Genomic DNA, 9,811 nt, shown 5'->3' with positions numbered 1-9,811 from the left:
TGTATTTTTTAATGTATTTTAAATAGTTCTAATGCAGTTAATCAATCTATATCTCTTTACTTTAATTGAATGAAAATAACTAATTTATTTCTCCATTGAAAAAGAATCCAACTGAAGAGATAAAGCAGTTTTGCTGCATTAAATATGTAGATCATGACAATGCAGTTGTTTATAAAATGAACAAAATTCTTTATGATGGTAAAATGTACATGCATATATATGTGTATAAACATAGATACGTGATACATATATTTCCTAATATAAAAAAGATTTATTATAAATTTTTTTTCTATATTTATCAGTGTTATACCAACCTCACTGTAGTTCAGAGAGACTTTCTCCTCAGGTCAGGTTAAGATATCAAAACTCATGACCCTAAACAGATGTCCTTTGGTATGATCAAAGCTTTTACTGCACAGGCAAGGGAGTCCCCAAACGAGTGAGGCAGGAAGGCTTTCTCAGGGAGATCTGGAGTGAAGAGAGCCAATACTAAGTGTGCAGGTTTTTTTTTAACAGCTAAGTCTACTAGGCTTAAGATTTGATAGAGGCATCCCACCCACTCCCCATGCAAAAGTTAAAGGAAGTGGCAAGAAGACACATACATTTGTAATGGGGACCTTGTAAGATTTATCATGACAGACAGAAAATGAGTCTTAGAGGTTGCTGGTGCTAAATCAAAGGGCAACTGAAATTCTTTTTTGATAGTCTCACAATCTTTGTTAAAAAATGTTTTGTTTAGTTTTGGTTTTGTTTCATTGTTGCATTTGTAGGTGAGAGTGGTTGGAATATTTAAAGTCATTATTTTCATTACATCTTTAACACAGGGTTTGAAATTTATAATTAAAATAAGTTGTGAAACAATAACTAAAGTTTTAATAAATGAAATATGTAGAGCCAAATAAAAAAATCAAATAATATGAATGCCTAGTTTAAAAATATGTAATTTCAAGTAACCAAAAGAGGTTAGGATTATATCATGCAAATACTAGAGTTTATTTACTATTAAGTGTTATTTGGCATAGTTTCATAAAAGCTCAGAGCAATCCATAATTATAATTTAATCTAAAGTTTCTGCTGAAAAGTTACTTTAAGATATGAAAGTTTGTGTACATTAGACATTATTCTCCTTTCTATTAGTGGTGTTAGCCAAAACAAAAAAGCTGTATCAGATTATTTTTTTTAACAGAAAAAGAGAGGTTGAATAAGATTAAAAAAATCAAGACAAAGGTTTATAAAAAATGTAGGTGTTCATCATCAATTCCTCATTTAAATCCCACTAAAATGACATTTTAAACAGGGTATATGCACAATACTAAGGAGAATAAGGTTAAAATTTTAAAGACTTTCTGGAATATGCAAAATTGATGGAGAACTGGGAACTAGCTCAGTGGATGAGGGATACCGGAAGCATTGGAGATGGATTTCTGATGTAACAACAACAAAAACAAAGCCTAACATTGCTTTAGGGGCCAGAGAGAGTGTGATGAGGAACAAATCACACGATAGAATGTGCATAATTTATTCTAAATCATTTGGTAAAAACTTCGTGACAACTTAAAAAGCAATAATGTACTGGACAACATCAAGCCAATTTATTAAAAAACCCAGAATATTAGTAGAGATCTTTTTTTCATTGGCTACAACTGGCAAGAGAGCACACAAAAGAGATGAGCTCACTAAAAAACACGTCCAGCTTGCAAGCAGATATAACAGAAAAATATTAAGAACTCTCAGAGGTCTGAGAGTATATACTACTTACAAGCTAATTAGTTAAACTGTCACAATTTCATTGGGAGCTATTGTAGAGGGTATGAGACTTCTGGGTCAAAGAAAAAGCTATAGAAATAGTAGCAGCCAATGTGTCAGCATTTTGTGGCAGTGTCTTAAGGAGTGATTCCCACAGTGAGCTAGGAAGAGGGCCAGGTGGTATCTGTCCATGCAATGGGTCGCATTTTAGGAGAGAAATTTGTAGCTTGGGAAATTCATGTTTTATGATAGACAGTAAACATACCTATCCTTTGCTTTCAAGAAGACTTTGTCTTCATTATCCCAGATAGTAAGCATATGTACACTTTGTTCTGGAGGGAGGTCACTGTTACCTTCCAAGGCTATTGGATATATTATAACCATCCTTGAGAAAATAAGGAGGAGTAAAAAGCAATTGCTGTGTTACTCATGAAATATGCAAAAAAGAGTATGTCCATGGAAAATTCTCTTGCATTAAAAACAAGGCTCAGAAATTCAGAGAATTATAAAGCAACTTCTTGTCAATTTCAAACATTAAAAATAACATTGATATTGAAAGTTTCAACTGTAATTAAAAAAATAAAATACAATAAAATTGAGAAAAACATTTGACAAAAGCCATGTAAAACTTAGCTTTGTGTCACAGACCAAATTAATAGTCTGAATGGCAGGTCCTTGATACAATGACAAATAAATCCTTTCTGTTGAATAAAATGACTTTAAGACAAAAGAATTAAAAATAAATGTGGATTTTAGAAGCCAATGAATAAGCTCAAAATAATCACAAAAAAGTCTAAAAGGCCAAACAAATTGTAGATGTGTCTCCTGGCACATGGAGCCACCAGAATCAAGTGGATGAGAGGCTAAATTCATAGACTTCTTCATTAGTTTCTGTAATTACTAAGGTTTAATCCCTGTAATGAAGAAATTATTCTATACCACTCATATTCGTTCTGTTTCTGAACCTGAACCTCTCTAGTCATAACTACTATATTGTAAATAATATTCATTACTTCTAGTCTTCGCAATAATTCTTCCGTGAGGCATTTCTATTTGTAATTTAGAAATGAGGAACTGGGGCAAGAAACATCACTCTCTAAAGGTAAAATCACTTGTGAGCCAGATGGCTTGCATTTGAACCTGTGTTATTGACCATGTTCTTTACATTATACTATACTTCTCATCACAAAAACTTTATTCATTAATACTGTCAATACTTTGCTGTTCTACAGTATTTTTATCTAGAATAAGTCATTTTTCATATTATTACTGCCAATTTACAGTTCCTTTTTGAAGTATGGAATGGAGAACCTTATCCATATAGCAAAGCTGTGCACCCATTTTAGAGGCCAAATAATGACAGAAGAAAATACGACCCACAGAATATTACTTTGCATGCTGCAATGCATTTACCCACAGTAATGAAGGCTCTAATATCAGCAGGAGAGAGGAAAGTGACAATGAACATTAACACTGAACTCCTGCATTCTCTCTCAATGGAGCATGAAATAAGGCATGCCATCATGTCAGCAGATGCTGGGATGGATTTGCTTCGGCCATCATCCTTTCAGTACAGTGAATCTGCTTCATGGTGAGTCAAATTCTCCTACATTGTGACTCTTATACGTTCTCATTTCTTTCTCTATTCAATTCTCCGCCTTTACAGACCCGTGATGTGAAATTGCTACCTTGTCAGGAATATGTACAAGTCTTTTAAGTTTCTCATAAGGTTGTGAAGTTTTGTGAAAGGCAGATTACTATAGTACCACAGAAATATCAGTTTGTAAGAGGGAAGAGACTTTATGCCATGGTAAAAAATGCATCTTTATCAGCTCTGTCTGTTTACCCGTACCATAGAAATAATTGTATTATTATGTTAATATTAATCTCAAATTCAACCTCAGAGCATAGCAATACCTGTAACTAAAAACTACCAATAATGATTATTTAAAAAATACCTTACACGTATTTTATCTGTGGTAAATGTTTTCATGTCAGATTAACATACATAATATTCTAGGCCTCATATCTTCAACTTATTTGTAAAATAAAAAGTGCGTTTGTATAATCTCAAAGCTATATTCCAGGATTTCATTTTATGACAATTTATTTTTATAGGTTTTATATTATTCTTTGTGTGATTATTTAGCTCTTAAAGGATCTGGTTCTACAGTAAATAAAATATTTCATTTTTACTCTGTTTTAAGATTTACAAATACTATACTAGACAATTTAGCAGAAATTCTAAAAATGCCTCTTATAAGGAAGAAGTTTTACTAAAGACCAGTTACATCATAGAAACACAATGTTTGAAGTTGAAGCAATGAAGGATTCCAACTTATTCTTTATATACTAGGCTGACTATTATTTCTCTTCTACAGGTCTTTAAGATACATTTTTAATACATGCTTTAAAATTAGGGTTGCATGCAAATTCCAGCCAAGTGGAATACTCATAAATTCAAACATAGGTAGATCAAGGAAAGAGTGGATAAGAACATAACCAGGGCCTTAGATTCTGGAATCTTTACAACATGTTCAGGAGACAATGAAAAAATTGTTTCTCACATACAGTGTGCTTCAGTAGAGATCAAAACCACATGATGTTAATAAGGTGTCTTGCTGGGGAGAAAATCATTCTATGATCATGTAAACATAAGAAACTTCCTTACTGCATGTCTATTTCATAGATTTCCAATACACTTTAATAAAAGCTCTAAGAGGGTCTGCTCTAAAGAAACTTTCATCATTTGTTTAACGAATATGGTTTGCATTTGGAACCAGATTATATTGTTGACAAAGTGAAATCAAGTTTTTTACCAAAACAATTAAAAGCGCTTTCTGTCAATAGATTTATTTCTAGGTAAAAAGCTTAGCATATAATAAGCCAAATAAATATAATAATCATTTAAATTGCATTTCTGTACCATTTACATATTAAGAAATATATTTTGATTTCTTTGGGAGTTCCACCCTTGAGTGACACATTGTTTTCTTATGTCAAGTGATAAATAATAAAATCAAATTTTCTAAATGGTTCTCTCATGTAAGTGAGGCCATTTGACACATATATTAAAAACAAACAAAACAAAATACAAGATATGCATTACATTTAAGGCATACAATTTCACAGATGATGGAAATACTAAGTCTTCACTAAAATCAAATACTGATGTCAAAAAATACTCATAAGGACCAAAGAAATCAATCTACAAATATTTCATTTTAAGCCTGATTTCTAGATATAAGATGGAAGCAGATGATATGGACATTGATTTAGTGTATGGTTTAAAGATGGCATTTAGTATTTTAATGAATTAACCGAGTATAGTAAATCTATCTTTTCCATTCTGGTTTCTGAAAAAGTACATTGCTAGATGTTGTTTGTCCATTTTCTTGCCTTTTAATCATATCATAAAATTGTTAGCATAAGTAGCTACATATTGGTGGAAGAGGGAGGAACAAAAAGAATCAAACATTTTTTAACCTATTGAGCTGAAGATCTGTATCTGACACTGAACTTGCTTCTCTAAGTTGCAGTCATAGGCTCCGAGGGGACTGCTTCATCTAGACCTAATTACCAAAACAGGCAGGAAGAATCATTACCAGTCATTATTCAGGATTACTGAGGGAAAGATAAAACAGCAGGAGAAATTCTTCGATGGGCACATGCCCAGTGGAGGCCAAGATGGTACGGGGTGGGGGGTACCTTTACTATGAGGTATGCACAGTAGGAACTAAGATGGTGACCGTCCTGGGTGGAGCCTTACCTGGGAAAAGGAGAGGATGGATAAAGGACACAGAACCCCAAAAGATCCAGGAAATGGAATGGTTAAAGCGAGGACTTCATCTTACAAAAGATGAAGAGATTGATTGGTTAGTTTGAAAGGATGCCTGGTCCTTCCCAAACCTGAGAATATATAAGCCCAGTTTAACAAAGAACGTTCTCTCTGTACCATGCTCTAGCCCCAATCATTCACGTCTTCTCTCTCCATAGCAGCCATATGGCCTTATCATCAACCTGGGGCCAGTTGCTGCATGAATTCCAAATGAAGGATCCAAAGACTAGCCTGGATACAGTAATGCAGAGCCTGCCAGAGTGCAGCCAGGAACAGATTTTACTAGCCAGACAGGGACAGACATGGACTGAACCAATAACAAAATTTATAAAAGTACTGGCCTTTCTTCTGGCCTGATGAAGACAAGGCTGGACCTCTTTCCCTGTTCATCATGGGATGAACAGGGATGAGATACCATGAATGTAGGGACAGTCTTATACTTCCATCCTAATAAATGTTACCACTAGACCTCATTCTCCCAAATAGATTCCCAGAAATTATTTTCTTGTGACATCGCAAGGCCCCTGTTGTCACTGGCAACAGATGAAGTATAAAAGAATCAGGAAAGCATGTTTTGCTTGAGTTTTCCTTTTAAATTTTATTTTATTTTGAGAATTCAGTGAGTATTCTAAAGTAGATATAACATATTGAAAAAGTTTAATAAAACTCTCTTTCCTGAGATTATATTTATGGTAGCCTCAAGCATCGTGAAATAGAGCTGTTAAAACTGTGGGAGCTAAAAATAATATTAATTATTTTTCTACCATCCAATAAATTCTTCTGACTGGATTAATAACCAAATTACCAGAGACAGATTAACAGGGGAAAAATCAAAGTTTAATACATGAGCATGGGGAGTTCACATAGACATGATCATTCCATGAAATTCCAAAGACAGTGAGGAAACATTATGTATGTTGAGGTAAGAAACTTCCAAGCCTATAAAAAAATTTTATGTGTTTGTTTGAGCCAAACCAACAACACTTGCCTGAAGCAAAATCTCAGTGATTCCACAAAATGGGTTTTGCACTTTATTTTATAAATTATAATCCAAGGAGGAGGCATAAGGAGGGTTACCTGAAATTTATTTGTGATAGATTAAGGAGGTGGGAGAAAACAAAGCAGGAAAATCTCTGAGATTGGATAAAAAGTAAAATGAAGTGATAAATACTTCTTTTTTATTGGTGGGTACAAAACAGTTAACAATTAACTTTTACAGCACGTAGACTGGTATGTGAAGACCTACATAACAGTGAAAGGGGCTCTGTGGTCTCCTATTCTGGTGGGAGATTGTGCCCTTGTAACCATGCAGACTGGGTTTTAGCTGCTTAGCATCTTTTTATATGACTCAATGATTTATGCTGAAGGAAATAGGTTTTTATTAACAGGGCTCTAACTCTGGGAGTGCAGGTACAGCTCAAAGCCTTTTTCTCTTACAAGACCCAGAACTTCTCTGGATCCTCAAAAGGCTACAAGGAGTCCCCCATTTCCTTATCTGTCCATAAGCCAGTCACACAAACAGATCTCCATCCTCCCTGGAATGTGTTCTCATGGGTTTCAGAGTCACCCTCTTCTCACAGCAGCTGTCTCCTTCAGGATCTGGGGTGTGCTGCTCTCAGTCTCCATGTAGCAGTCCAGAGACCCTGTGCCCTGTTACACTGGATTATGGTGACTCAGTTGTTGTAGCCCAGGGAGGCATATGTCCCTGTGAGGGACCCTGCCTGAAGGAGTGAGCTTCTATCCTCTGAGTGGTCTAAGTCCTGGTCTCACAAGTGCTCCCATCTGTGAAAAGAGCAGAGCCAGAGGCCCAGAACATCCAAATGACAAAAGCTTACAGCTAGAGAACTTGTACCAAACTCCAAAGTCCCATACCAAGGGTCTCCAAACTAAGAGAGTGACTTCTCCTTATTAAGCATGTGAGAGAGTGAGAGTGAAAGCCTTACTGCCATCAAGCTCTGCTTCCTTTAAGAACACCCCAAAATGAATAGCCCTGCCTCCCTCTGCCAACCCCGACCAGTTTCAGAACATGCCATTCAAAACTACCATCCTTCAGAAATGCAGGAGTCTGCAGCTCAGCATGACTGGTCACAGTTCAGCTCCAAGCATCTCTCATGAGTCTGTGTGGACCAGCCTGGGTCCTGCTTGTAGCATCCATTTCTTTCCTCCGGAGCTGCCTTTACTCTAGCCATCAGCTCACTGGTGTGTCTGGGTGTTTGGTCAGGCAGGTCCCCCACAATGCTGCCAGCTCTGTCACTGTGTTCTGTGAGGGAGAGATGCTGTGTATGTTTCCAATGGACCTCCAGACCTCCAGTCATGTAGACAGACTTTCAGACCAACCTACTGGCAGACCACCAGACCTCATTTTTCTCAGAATTCTCCAGTTTAAAGACTTGGCTCAGAACTTCCTGTGTGGATGAACATCCGGCTGTTCCTATGGTGCCTTAGTGTTTGCCATTTTTGTCAACTCCCCAATGTCTTTGAACCTCTTAGTCAAGGCAAAAGTTCTCAGCCATGCTTAGGCATCCAGGGTGGGCATTGGCCTCCTGTAGCTCACACAGGAGCTGTACGAGCTTCCCTCCTGGCTATGTCATTAGTCACTCTGCCAGGTCATTTGGTCAGGGCATGTGGGGCAAGTTCTCAGACACATACACAATTTGGCCTGGGTAGCAGACTTGAAGGCATGAGCTGTTAATCTGCCTTTGTTATGCAATGTGCATAACATTTTGTGGACACTCTTCCCTGCCCCTCTGCCTCTTGCAGGATTAGAGGGGGGGGTGGGCTTCCCCTACTCTCAGAAACCCATGCTCTGCACCTTGTTACACCCTGAATGACCTGGAAAAAGGGGATTACTCTGACATTCCAAAGGTATATTATCTTAGATGCAAAAGGACAGTAGACAGGTTCAGCTAAGGTAAAGACTGACTTTTGTCAAGGAAGATATTGACTTAGGACATGGCTACTCACCAGGACTCTTTTTTTTTTCTTTTTAGCTAAGATGTTTTAATTTCAGACTATCCTACGTGGTTACTCTAGGTCTCTGAATTTGTAAGGCCCATCATGCAGGCTTCCCCTGAGCTTGTCGAGTTTAGTGTGTGGCCCCTATTTTGTCCACAGACATAAGAAATTTGGGACATAGGAGAAAAGGATAGTGGGGTATTAGATTTCATAAGTGAGAAAGGGTGATTTATGAGTAATGGAGGAGGAGCTGAACACATATGGCAGGACAGTCTCCATAGGTGACTCAGAAACGGTGGAGCAAGGGGTTATCTAGCTCACAGGCACCATCTGAAGCCCTCTGTTCACCACACTTAATTCAAATGAGTCCAAAGGGAGCATCCTCAGGTCTCCTTCCTGAGCAGGCTTCTACGTCTGATCTCTTGGGCAGAAAAAGGAGGCGAATCAAGGTTCTTTCTGAGTATTTTGTTTCTTAATAAACAGTTTAAAATTAACACCCCTCGAAACCAGCTTTGAAGTAGCAGAATTTTGATCCCTTCAAAAACAATCATGAACCCATGATAACTTAGTACAAAAATATTAAAGCATTATATGTATTTCCTGGAGGAAATATGACCTTTGATCATATTTTTTTCAACAACTGGATATTAAATGCTTGAGAAATATATGTTTCTAAAGAAAATTATGAATGTTTGTGCATGTTCTTGATCATTCTGGGTAACATACTCTGGCTAGTTGGTTGGGGTTAAAAATGTACTACTCTAGACTGGCTCCACGTTGGTCTTTCTTTTTGATTAAAATTGAAAAATTCACATTCATATTATAATACTCAGAATTAGTTAAAATCTTTGACACTTTTCTAAAAGTTTGATACTTTAAATAAAAGAGACTTCAGAACTGTACATCTCTAAGTAGCCAAATCTCAAAGATTAGCTTACTAAATTTTGCTTCAGCATAAGAGTTAGAACTCAATGGCTACTTTGAATTTCCTATGCAGGTTGTGGCTATAGAGAATTGGAATGATAAGGGCCAGGTGCTGTCTGAAGAATAGGTCTTCAGTGAGCAAAAATTAGCTCAGTTTCTGCAGTCTTTGTTTTTTAATCATTGCATGTTCACCTTACCGCTGGAAATCAAAGCGAGATACTCATTTCAGGTAGCCCGTTTGCTTTTTATACCTTCAAGAGAAAACATATTGACCCAGAAAACAAGTTGCTCACTGGCATTTGACCTTTAAAAGTGTATGAATCTTTGTAAGAACCAGATAAAAACTTA

This window comes from Pteronotus mesoamericanus, unplaced genomic scaffold, assembly GCF_021234165.1.
Source record: "Pteronotus mesoamericanus isolate MK-2021 breed Mesoamerican mustached bat unplaced genomic scaffold, CSHL_Meso_final contig_116, whole genome shotgun sequence".
NCBI lineage: Eukaryota > Metazoa > Chordata > Mammalia > Chiroptera > Mormoopidae > Pteronotus > Pteronotus mesoamericanus.
Note: the sequence above shows the minus strand (reverse complement) of the source record.